Raw genomic sequence first — 12,547 nt, 5'->3', positions numbered from 1 at the left:
GTCTGTTCATGTCTTCTGCCCATTTCTTGATTGGATTCTTTGTTCTTTGGGTGTTGAGTTTGATGAGTTCTTTATAGATTTTGGATACTAGCCCTTTATCTGATATGTCATTTGCAAATATCTTCTCCCATTCTGTCAGTTGTCTTTTGGTTTTGTTGACTGTTTCCTTCGCTTTGCAAAAGCTTTTTATCTTGATGAAGTCCCAATAGTTCATTTTTGCCCTTGCTTCCCTTGCCTTTGGCGATGTTTCTAGGAAGAAGTTGCTGCGGCTGAGGTCGAAGAGGTTGCTGCCGGTGTTCTCCGTTAGGATTTTGATGGACTCCTGTCTCACATTGAGGTCTTTCAACCATTTGGAGTCTATTTTTGTGTGCGGTGTAAGGAAATGGTCCAGTTTCATTCTTCTGCATGTGGCTGTCCAATTTTCCCAACACCATTTGTTGAAGAGACTGTCTTTTTTACACTGGACATTCTTTCCTGCTTTGTCAAAGATTAGTTGACCATAGAGTTGAGGGTCTATTTCTGGGCTCTCTATTCTGTTCCGTTGAACTATGTGTCTGTTTTTGTGCCAGTACCATACTGTCTTGATGATGACAGCTTTGTAGTAGAGCTGGAAGTCCGGAATTGTGATGCCGCCAGCTTTGCTTTTCTTTTTCAACATTCCTCTGGCTATGCGGGGTCTTTTCTGGTTCCAACAAATTTTAGGATTATTTGTTCCATTTCTTTGAAGAAAGTGGATGGTATTTTGATGGGGATTGCATTGAATGTGTAGATTGCTCTAGGTAGGATTGACATCTTCACAATATTTGTTCTTCCAATCCATGAGCATGGAACGTTTTTCCATTTCTTTGTGTCTTCCTCAATTTCTTTCATGAGTATTTTATAGTTTTCTGAGTACAGATCCTTTGCCTCTTTGGTTAGATTTATTCCTAGGTATCTTATGGTTTTGGGTGCAATTGTAAATGGGATCGACTCCTTAATTTCTCTTTCTTCTGACTTGTTGTTGGTGTATAGGAATGCCACTGACTTCTGTGCATTGATTTTATATCCTGCCACTTGACTGAATTCCTGTATGAGTTCTAGCAGTTTTGGGGTGGAGTCTTTTGGGTTTTCCACATAAAGTATCATATCATCCGCAAAGAGTGAGAGTTTGACTTCTTCTTTGCCAATTTGGATGCCTTTGATTTCTTTTTGTTGTCTGATTGTTGTGGCTAGGACTTCCAATACTATGTTGAATAGCAGTGGTGATAGTGGACATCCCTGCCGCGTTCCTGACCTTAGGGGGAAAGCTCTCAGTTTTTCCCCATTGAGAATGATATTCGCTGTAGGTTTTTCATAGATGGCTTTTATGATACTGAGGTACATACCCTCTATCCCTATACTCTGAAGAGTTTTGATCAAGAAAGGATGCTGTACTTTGTCAAATGCTTTTTCTGCATCTATTGAGAGGATCATATGATTCTTGTTCTTTCTTTTGTTAATGTATTGTATCACGTTGATTGATTTGTGGATGTTGAACCAACCTTGCAGCCCAGGGATAAATCCGACTTGGTCGTGGTGAATAATCCTTTTAATGTACTGTTGGATCCTATTGGCTAGTATTTTGGTGAGAATTTTTGCATCCATGTTCATCAGGGATATTGGTCTGTAATTCTCCTTTTTGATGGGGTCTTTGTCTGGTTTTGGGATCCAGGTAATGCTGGCCTCATAAAATGAGTTTGGAAGTTTTCCTTCCATTTCTATTTTTTGGAACAGTTTCAGAAGGATAGGTATTAATTCTTCTTGAAATGTTTGGTAGAATTCCCCTGGGAAGCCATCTGGCCCTGGGCTTTTGTGTTTTGGGAGATTTTTGATGACTGCTTCTATTTCCTTAGTGGTTATAGGTCTGTTCAGGTTTTCTATTTCTTCCTGGTTCAGTTTTGGTAGTTGATACATCTCTAGGAATGCATCCATTACTTCCAGGTTATCTAGTTTGCTGGCATAGAGTTGCTCATAATATGTTCTTATAATTGTTTGTATTTCTTTGGTGTTGGTTGTGATTTCTCCTCTTTCATTCATGATTTTGTTGATTTGGGTCATTTCTCTTTTCTTTTTGATAAGTCTGGCCAGGGGCTTATCAATCTTGTTAATTCTTTCAAAGAACCAGCTCCTAGTTTCGTTGATCTGTTCTACTGTTCTTTTGGTTTCTAGTTCATTGATTTCTGCTCTCATCTTTATTATTTCTCTTCTCCTGCTGGGTTTAGGCTTTATTTGCTGTTCTTTCTCCAGCTCCTTTAGGTGTAGGGTTAGGTTGTGTACTTGAGACCTTTCTTGTTTCTTGAGAAAGGCTTGTATTGCTATATACTTTCCTCTTAGGACTGCCTTTGCTGTATCCCAAAGATTTTGAATAGTTGTGTTTTCATTTTCATTGGTTTCCATGAATTTGTTTAATTCTTCTTTAATTTCCTGGTTGACCCATTCATTCTTCAGTAGGATGCTCTTTAGCCTCCATGTATTTGAGTTCTTTCCGACTTTCCTCTTGTGATTGAGTTCTAGTTTCAAAACATTGTGGTCTGAAAATAGGCAGGGGATGATCCCAATCTTCTGGTACCGGTTGAGACCTGATTTATGACCTAGGATGTGATCTATTCTGGAGAATGTTCCATGGGCACTAGAGAAGAATGTGTATTCCGTTGCTTTGGGATGGAATGTTCTGAATATGTCTGTGAAGTCCATTTGGTCCAGTGTGTCATTTAAAGTCTTTATTTCCTTGTTGATCTTTTGCTTAGATGATCTGTCCATTTCAGTGAGGGGGGTGTTAAAGTCCCCCACTATTATTGTATTGTTGTCGATGTGTTTCTTTGCTTTTGTTATTAATTGCCTTATATAATTGGCTGCTCCCATGTTAGGGGCATAGATATTTACAATTGTTAGATCTTCTTGTTGGATAGACCCTTTAAGTATGATATAGTGTCCTTCCTCATCTCTTATTACAGTCTTTGGTTTAAAATCTAATTTGTCTGATATAAGGATTGCCACCCCAGCTTTCTTTTGGTGTCCATTAGCATGGTAAATGGTTTTCCACCCCCTCACTTTCAATCTGGGGGTGTCTTTGGGTCTAAAATGAGTCTCTTGCAGACAGCATATCGATGGGTCTTGTTTTTTAATCCAATCTGATAGCCTGTGTCTTTTGATTGGGGCATTTAGCCCATTTACATTCAGGGTAACTATTGAAAGATAGGAATTTAGTGCCATTGTATTGCCTGTAAAGTGACTCTTACTGTCTATTGTTTGTGTTCCTTTCTGGTCTATGTTGCTTTTAGGCTCTCTCTTTGCTTAGAGGACCCCTTTCAATATTTGTTGTAGGGCTGGTTTTGTGTTTGCAAATTCCTTTAGTTTTTGTTTGTCCTGGAAGCTTTTTATCTCTCCTTCAATTTTCAATGACAGCCTAGCTGGATATAGTATTCTTGGCTGCATATTTTTCTCATTTAGTGCTCTGAATATGTCCTGCCAGTCCTTTCTGGCCTGCCAGGTCTCTGTGGATAAGTCTGTTGCCAATCTAATGGTTCTACCATTGTAGGTTACATCTCTCTTCTCCCGAGCTGCTTTCAGGATTTTCTCTTTGTCTCTGAGACTCGTAAGTTTTACTATTAGATGTCGGGGTGTTGACCTATTTTTATTGATTTTGAGAGGGGTTCTCTGTGCTTCCTGGATTTTGATGCCTGTTTCCTTCCCCAAATTAGGGAAGTTCTCTGCTATAATTTGCTCCATTATACCTTCTGCCCCTCTCTCTCTTTCTTCTTCTTCTGGGATCCCAATTATTCTAATGTTGTTTCGTCTTATGGTATCGTTTATCTCTCGAATTCTGCCCTCGTGATCCAGTAGTTGTTTATCTCTCTTTTTCTCAGCTTCTTTATTTTCCATCATTTGGTCTTCTATCTCACTGATTCTTTCTTCTGCCTCATTTATCCTCGCAGTTAGCGCCCCCATATTTGATTGCACCTCATTGATAGCCTTTTTGATTTCTACTTGGTTAGATTTTAGTTCTTTTACTTCTCCAGAAAGGGTTTCTCTAATAACTTCCATGTTTTTTTCAAGCCCAGCTAGTATCTTTAAAGTGATGATTCTGAACTCTAGATCTGACATCGCACTAATGTCCGTATTGAGTAGGTCCCTGGCAGTCGGTACTACCTCTTGTTCTTTTTGTTGAGGTGATTTTTTCCGTCTTGTCATTTTGTGCAGAGGAGAATAGATTAATGAGAGAACAAAATGCTAGCAGGGTAACAACGTCCCCAGAAAATATACTCTAAACAAATCAGAAAAGACCTGAAGCAGTGGGAAAAGAAAGGGAAAGAGAGAAAAAAGAAAAGGAAAGAAAAAAAGAAAAAAGAAAAAAATAAAGATAAAAACAAACAAAAGCAGAACAAAACAAAACAAAACAAAAACAGAATGTGATCAAATATGATCAGGCTGGATTATAGATCAGTGCCACACACTAGATTTTGGGTGTATTTTGGTCTGTTAAAAGAAAGTCCCTCCCAAAATTTTAAAGAAAGAAAAACTTATATATGTACAAAAATAAGGGTTGATATGATGAAGGGATGGAATATGACTGTAAAGATGGAAATTATAAAAAATTTTAAAAAAGGATTTGATAAGTTGTTTGAAAAAAGAAAGAAGAGGATAAAAAAAAGAAAGAAAGAAAAAAGGGAGAGAATGTGATCAGGCAGGGGAGTAGAAAAAAACCATACACTAGAGATTTAGAGTATATTTTGATCTGTTAGAAGAAACTATCTCAAGATTTTAAAGAGAGAACAACTTATATATATTTGCCAAAAATACGGGTAACTACTATGAAGGGATAGAATATGACTTTAAAAATGAAAAATAAAAATGTTTTTTTTTTAAAAAGGGATTGATAAGATGTTGGTTGAAAAAGGGAAAAAGAAAAATTCAAAAAAAAAGAAAAAAAGACAGTTAAAAAAAATAATTAACTTTGAAAGACTAAAGAATCATGGTAAAAAAGCCATGAATTCTATGTGCAGTATTCCCCTAGCGCTGGAGTTCTGCCGTTCTCATTGATCGGTAAACTTGGTCTTGGCTGGCTGTTCTCGCTGATCTTCTGGGGGAGGGGCCTGTTGCCGTGGTTCCCAAATGTCTTTGCCGGAGGCAAAATTGCCCCGCCCTTGCCGGTCCGGGCTAAGTAATCTGCTCGGGTTTGCTCTCCGGAGCTTTTGTTCCCTGCAAGCTTTCCGTACAGCTTTGGAGGCGGAGAGTGAAAATGGCAGCCTCCCAGTCTCCGCCCCGGCGGAGCCGAGAACTCGGGGTCCCGCTCCTCAGTGAGCCCCCAGAGAAAAGCCGTCAGTCACTCCCGTCTCCCCGGTCTCCGGCCACACTCCGCGCTCACCCGGCCTGTGACCACGCCTTTCTATCTGGCACCCGACCCCGGGTGGAGTCTCCAAACCCAGCAGATCCCCGCGGTGCGCTCCCGCACCTCTCCTCCTGGGGGAAGAAGGTGAGTCTCCCCGGATCTGCCGCTTGTCGGGTCCCTGCTGGAGGGGCAGTGGCCCGACTGTGCCGCGGATCACGGTTTATGGCAACCCCGAGCTGAGAGCCCGCGCCTGGGCTCTGTCTCTGCAGCCGGCTTCCCTGCTCCGATACCTGGGAGCTCTGCCGCACTCAGGCACCCCCGGTCTTTCTGTGACCCCGAGGGTCCTGAGACCACACTGTCCCACGAGGGTTCCACCCCCCACTTCGCCACCAGAGTGACGTCCCTCAGCGGAGCAGACTTCTAAAAGTTCCGATTTTGTGCTCCGCGGCTCTATCACTTGCCAGAAGCGGCCCGGAGGCCCCTCCCCCGCCGTCTATCCTCCCGAATATCACCTCGGATTCACTTCTCCGCACGTCCTACCTTCCAGAAAGTGGTCGCTTTTCTGTTCAGAGAGTTGTTGCTATTCTTTTCTTCGATCTCCTGTTGAGTTTGTAGGTGTTCAGAATGGTTTGATCCCTATCCAGCTGAATTCCTGAGAGGAGACGAAATCCAGGTCTCCTACTCCTCCGCCATCTTGCTCCGCCCCCCCTAGAGTAACATTTTAGACGGAAGAAGCAAACAAAACAAAACAAAACAAAATACTAGAGACATGATAAATGAACATGTTTCTGGCTAAGAACAAATTTAGGTAGTCTAGTGATTTTTGAAAACATCATAAAAATTGAGAGCTAGAAAGTGTGTCTTTTCGTGGTGTCCGGGTGGCTCAGTCAGTTAAGCGTCTGCCTTCGGCTCAGGTCGTGATCTCAGGGTCCTGGAATCGACCCCCACATTGGACTCCCTGCTCGGCCGGGAGCCTGCTTCTCCCTCTCTCACTCCCCCTGCTCGTGTTCCCTCTCTAGCTGTCTCTCTCTCTGTCAAATAAATAAATAAAATCTTTAAAAAAAAAAAAAGCAACCATGGCAAGTTTGTGTTCACATTATGGTATGGTGAGATGGATGATAGTGGTAGATTTAGGTGTAAGTACAAACATGTTATTGATACATGTAGCCACACTGCAACTTAAATTGACAAAAGTCATACGGACACTACACAGGATAATAAAATGAGACTATTAAGTAGAAATCTGAACAAAAATGGAGAATTCTACACTTAAATGCATAATTATTCTTGGTTTTTATATGTACTGCTTTCAAAACAGTTTGAGCAGTTAAGTGGCTTTATCAATAGAAGAGATCGGATCCTCAGAAATCACATCATTATTCAGTAAAAGTTTTTTTTTTTTTTTAAAGATTTTATTTATTTATTTGAGAGAGAGAGAATGAGAGAGAGCAAGCACATGAGAGGGGGGAGGGTCAGAGGGAGAAGCAGACTCCCTGCTGAGCAGGGAGCCCGATGTGGGACTCGATCCAGGGACTCCAGGATCATGACCTGAGCCGAAGGCAGTTGCTTAACCAACTGAGCCACCCAGGCGCCCCTTCAGTAAAAGTTTTTAAAGTAACAGGACAGAGATTTTACTTTATCCAGTTTTTAATTGATGTAATTATGACACTGATTAATTTCTTTTTATGTATTTGTGTATCAATCTCCAACTTTTGAGAATCTTAAAAGGTAATTACAATTTCATTTACAATAGCATCAAAAAGAATAAAACACTTAGGAATAAATTAACAAATGAAGTGCAAAACTTATATTCTGTAAACTACAAAATATTGTTGAAAGAAATTAAAGAAGATTTAAATAAATGGGAAAGCATCCTATGTTCATGAATCAAAAAATACCACATTCTTGAAATGGCAATACTCCCTGAACTGACCTATAGATTCAATGAAATTGCTATCAGACTCCTAGATAATTCCTTTTTGAAATTGAAAAGCTGACTCTAAAATTCACATGCATTTACAAGGGACCTAAATAGTCAAAATAATGCTGAAAGAGAAGAAGACTCACACTCTCTGATTCCAAGACTACTACAAAGCAATGATAATCAAGACAGTGTGGTAATAGTAGAAAAATAAACATATATCTCAATGAAAAGGAACTAAGAGTCAAGAAATAAGTCCATACATACATTTGTGATCAACTGATATTTCACAAGGGTGCCAAGACCTTTCAATAGGGAAAGAATTGTCTTTTCAACAAAGCATGTAGAGGTAACTGGATCACCCCTTGCAAAAAAATGAGGTTGAACCCCTACCCCTTTGCATACTCAAAAATTAAATCAAAATGGATCAAAGACCTAAATATGAAAGCTAAAATTATAAAACTTTCACAAGAAAACATTTGGCTAAATATTGATGACATTGACAAAGCATTCTTAGATACAACAGTAAAAGCATAAGTAACAAAAGAAAAATTGGACTTCATCAAAATTAAAAACTTTGTGCTTCATCACAAAGAATCCAGAGATTGAGACAACATTGCAGCTCGTATATATGATAAAGGATTTGCATCGATATATACAGAACTCTTAAAATTTAATAATAAAATACAAATAACCCTATGAAGAATGGGCAAAGGATCAGAATAGATATTTCACCAAGGAAATTATATAAATGGCCAATAAGTACATGAACAGATGCTCAACACCATTAGTTATTAGGGAAATGCAAATCAAACCACGGGAGATACCACTTCACACCCGCTAGGATGGCTAGCATAAAAAACTCAGAGATATGGGGCACCTGGGTGGCTCAGATGGTTAAGCATCTGCCTTTGGCTCAGGTCATGATCTCCAGGTCCTGGGATCGAGCCCCATGTTGGGCTCCCCGCTCAGTGGAGAGTCTGCTTCTCCCTCTCCCTCTCCTCCTGCTTATGTTCTCTCTCTCTCTGTGTCTCTCTGTCTCAAATGAATAAATAATAATCTTTAAAAAAAAAAAAACTCAGAGAGAAAGTGTTGTTGAGGATGTGGACACAATGGGATTCTCATACACTTCTGGTGGGGATGTACAATGGGGCAGCAGCTGTGGAAAACAGTCTGGCAGTCCCTTAAATGATTATACACATAGTTACCATATAACCAGTCATTTTACTCCTAGGTATTTGCCCAAGAGAAATGAAAGCATATGTCCACACAAAACCTTGAATCTGAAAGTTTATAGCAGGATTATTCATAATAGTCAAAAGGTGAAAACAAACCAAATGCCCATGGATAAACAAAATATGGTATATACATACTGTGGATTTTTACTTGGCCATACTGAAGTACTGATACATGCTACAACGTGGATGAACCTTGAAAACATGGCAACTGAAAGAAGTCACAAAATACCACATATATAATCCAATTCATATGACAATCCAGACTAGGGTATCTATAGGGACAGAAAGGAAATTAATGGTTGTTTAGGGCTGGAGGGGGGTGAGGTGGGAGCCTAAGATGGTGATGGTTAAAGGGTACGGGGTTTCTTCTTGAGGCGATGAAAACATTCTCAAATTGACTATGGTTATGTTTGCACATATCTGTGAATACACTAAAAACCATTGAATTTTACACTTTAAATGAGTGAACGGCATGATGGATTATATTTCAGTGAACTATTTAAAAAGATAATTATTCTTCAGATGACTAAGAATGACTAGAAAATTCATTATGATTGAATATAAAACATATTCACTTTTTAAAAAGATAAAATATAAAACTATAATTATATTGACTTATTTTGCTTTAGAAAAATTTATTACCCATTTATCATCGGCAGATTGAAGGTTAGGCTATTTAAAGTCATTGAGCAACATCTTAAAAAACTTCATCTTCAAAATTGAAAGGGCTTACTTTTCTTTAATTTTGTAGTACAAATACGATGATTTCCACATCTCTTTCCTTCTCTACTTGAAGAGAACTTTGTTATGACAAACTCCTACATGAAACTCTTTAATGATTCTTAGTTGTGCCCAAGATAAAGACCAACTTCTGAACAACTGTTTCTCATCTTCAGAAATTGACATAGACATCTCTTGTTCTCTGTACATGAACTGGGTTAGATGCCCCTCCTAGATGCTCCCCCAGGGACATCATGCTTATAGCACTGAATTATTATTTTCAGAAAATTTACCTTTTTTTAGTTCAGTGACTGTTTGTTTTATTATTTTATTCTCAGTCTGTATCATAATGCCTATCACAAAATGTGTGCTTAATCAGTGCTTGTGAATGAAGGAATAATTGTTGCAAAAGGCAACTTATCAGGTGGCTGGATAAAAATATAAAGATGCTAATTGATCAATGTATCACCAATTAAATAAATTTTTTCTAGGCATGACTTTAAAAAAGTGTGTCTTTTCGGGGTGTCCGGGTGGCTCAGTCGGTTAAGCGTCTGCCTTCAGCTCAGGTCATGATCCCAGGATCCTGGGATCGAGCCCCATGTCAGGCTCCCTGCTCAGTGGGTATTCTGCTTCACCCTCCCCCTCTGCCCCTCCCCACCTCTGTGTGTACGCTCTCTCTCAAATAAATAAAATGCTTAATAAAAATTTTTTTTGAAAGTGTGTCTTTTCTGTATTTCCTATTACATTTCTACCTCAAAGAAAACTAAAATACATACTTCATTTAACAAAATAGTGTTTTTTCAATGGTTTGATGGATGACGAACAAAAAAAAAATCCAGTCTACAAACACTGAGTACCAACCACCAAGTGTATGGAGAACAATACCATTTCTGATCTCTTACAATGCAAAACCTAAGTGAAAGTTTCCAGTCTTGACTTGTGAGCTCCTCTAAAAAGTATAGTTCATCTTTTTATTCCTGCGTTTACCCCAGGGCCTGATTTCTAGTAGGGCATGGTGGGGGGTGGGAGGGAATGATAGAAAGTGAAAGCAAAATTAAAGATCTAGATCATCTGATGGATTCAGTTACAATTTCCAAGTTGGTGCTTTGCAAAGTGGTAACTCTGAATTGTATAGAAGAATTCCAATTGTTTCCATTGACTCAGCAATTTAGCTAATTGCCATATTTCCATCAGAGAATCAAAATATTGTGATGTTATCATAATAACTTGGCCAAAATTCTAGTACCTATTTTTGTGGGTATTAGTGATAATTTTTTTTTCTAATGCAAATCTCAGAAATGATTTTAATTAACGTGGGAATTTTATGCCACACTCTTTATCATTCATTTTTTTGTATGTGCACTAAATTGCTTTATTTATGGTTCATATATATTCACATGTAGTTATAATTTCATTATTCTAGTTTTATTGTTTACACCAATGAGTTATATTACTTTTATACCCAAATTATTATTATCATTGTTGTTATTATTATTTTTTTTGAGTGTGCACTGTTAAAACCAAAAAGGACCATTTAAACAAATGATTGGTCATTTTTATGGTACCTACATACTAGCTTCAAATTTAGTGATTACTCTTCAGAAAGTGGAAAGATCATAGTTCAGCAATCCTAGGCTTTTTTCAAATAGCAATTGGATTTCAGGAAGAAGTGTGCATTTGAAATTTTTTTTGCATTTCTGGTTTTCAGTCCCCAAATAGCAGTTTTTCTTATTCTTTATTGCTTCTCCACCAGATTCAGGAAATTGGGAGAAACATAATGGAATTGAAATAATATATTTTTCTCTCTTTCTTTTTTTAAGCTTCTGAAGATCTTGCTGTAATGTCTGGATAGCTAAGTCAGTGTTATCTCCTAAAAATTATCTTCTTTCTTGTCACCCAGTTTCAGTACTACCTGTATGTTTGCCTGTCAACAGTCCTCCTCATTCTCTCTCTCTCTATATATGAGATTCCATTCCTCAAGATGAATTTCTTCTGTAAATCTTTATATATGCTAATGGATTTGGAAAAAAGATAGGAAAAATAATATAGTTAAATATAAAACATAATTGCACAAAGCTTTTAGAAAAAAAAACAAGAACAAGAGAGAGTTTTCATGATCTAGGCCTAGATAAAGAATTCTTAGAATTGCTATAAATCATAAAGTTGAAAAACTGGACTTAATCAAAATTTTTAAATTTTGCTCTGCAAAAAGACCCTTATTAAGAGGACAAAAAGATGGGAGAAAATATTTGCAAAACACATATCTGACAAAAGACTAGTGTCTAGAATTAAAAAAAAACCTCTCAAAACACAACATTAAAAAAAACACATATAATAATCTAATTAGAAAATATGCAAAAGACATGAACAGAAATTTCACCAAGATATCACACAGATGGCAAATAAGCAGAAGAAAAGTTGTTCAACATCATTAGCGTTCAGGGAAATGCAAATTAAAACCTCAATGAGATATCATTACACAGTGATCAGAATGAATAGAATAAAAATTGGTGACCACACCAAACACTAGCAAAAATTCAGAGAAATTGACTCACTCATACATTGCTGGTGAGTATATAAAGTGGTACAGCCACCCTGGGATACAGGTTGGCTGGGTTTTTTGTTTTTTTTTTTATCAAACTAAGCATGCAACTACCATACCACCCAGGAATTACAGTCTTGGTCACAGAAAAACCTGTACATGAATGTTCATTGCAGCTTTATTTGTAGTAGTCAAAGACTGGAAAAAAACCAAAATATCCTTCAATGGGTGAAGTGTTGAATTATGCAAATTCATATTATGGAATAAGATTCTGCAATAAGGAATGAACAAACTGTTGATAGAAGGCACAACTTGGATGAATCTTCAGAGAATTATATTGAGTGAAAAACACTAATCCCCAAAGGTTACATACTGTATGATTTTACTTATATAGCAATCTTATAGTGATGTAATTATAAAAATGGAGGACAAACTAATGGTTTTCAAGGGTTTGCGATTGGGAGGTGTTGTGAGATGGATGTGGTTTAAAAGGGGGCAATATCAGGGATACTTGTAGCAATAGAAATGTTCTGTATCTTGACTATGTTTGAAGATACACAAGCATATACATGTGATAAAATTGTGTAGAACTAAATACACACACAAGACCATCCACATATATATATATATATATATATGTCTGTATATATATATGGTATAAGGAAAATTGCAGAAATCTGAATGAGATCAGTGGATTCCATCTATGTCAATATTCTGCAATTTTGTACTGTAGTTTTGAAAGATGTCTGTTTCCACTGGGGGAAAAATGGGTAACTGGT

Source organism: Halichoerus grypus, chromosome 4, assembly GCF_964656455.1.
Source record: "Halichoerus grypus chromosome 4, mHalGry1.hap1.1, whole genome shotgun sequence".
Taxonomy (NCBI): Eukaryota; Metazoa; Chordata; class Mammalia; order Carnivora; family Phocidae; genus Halichoerus; species Halichoerus grypus.
This window is presented reverse-complemented; position numbering follows the sequence as displayed.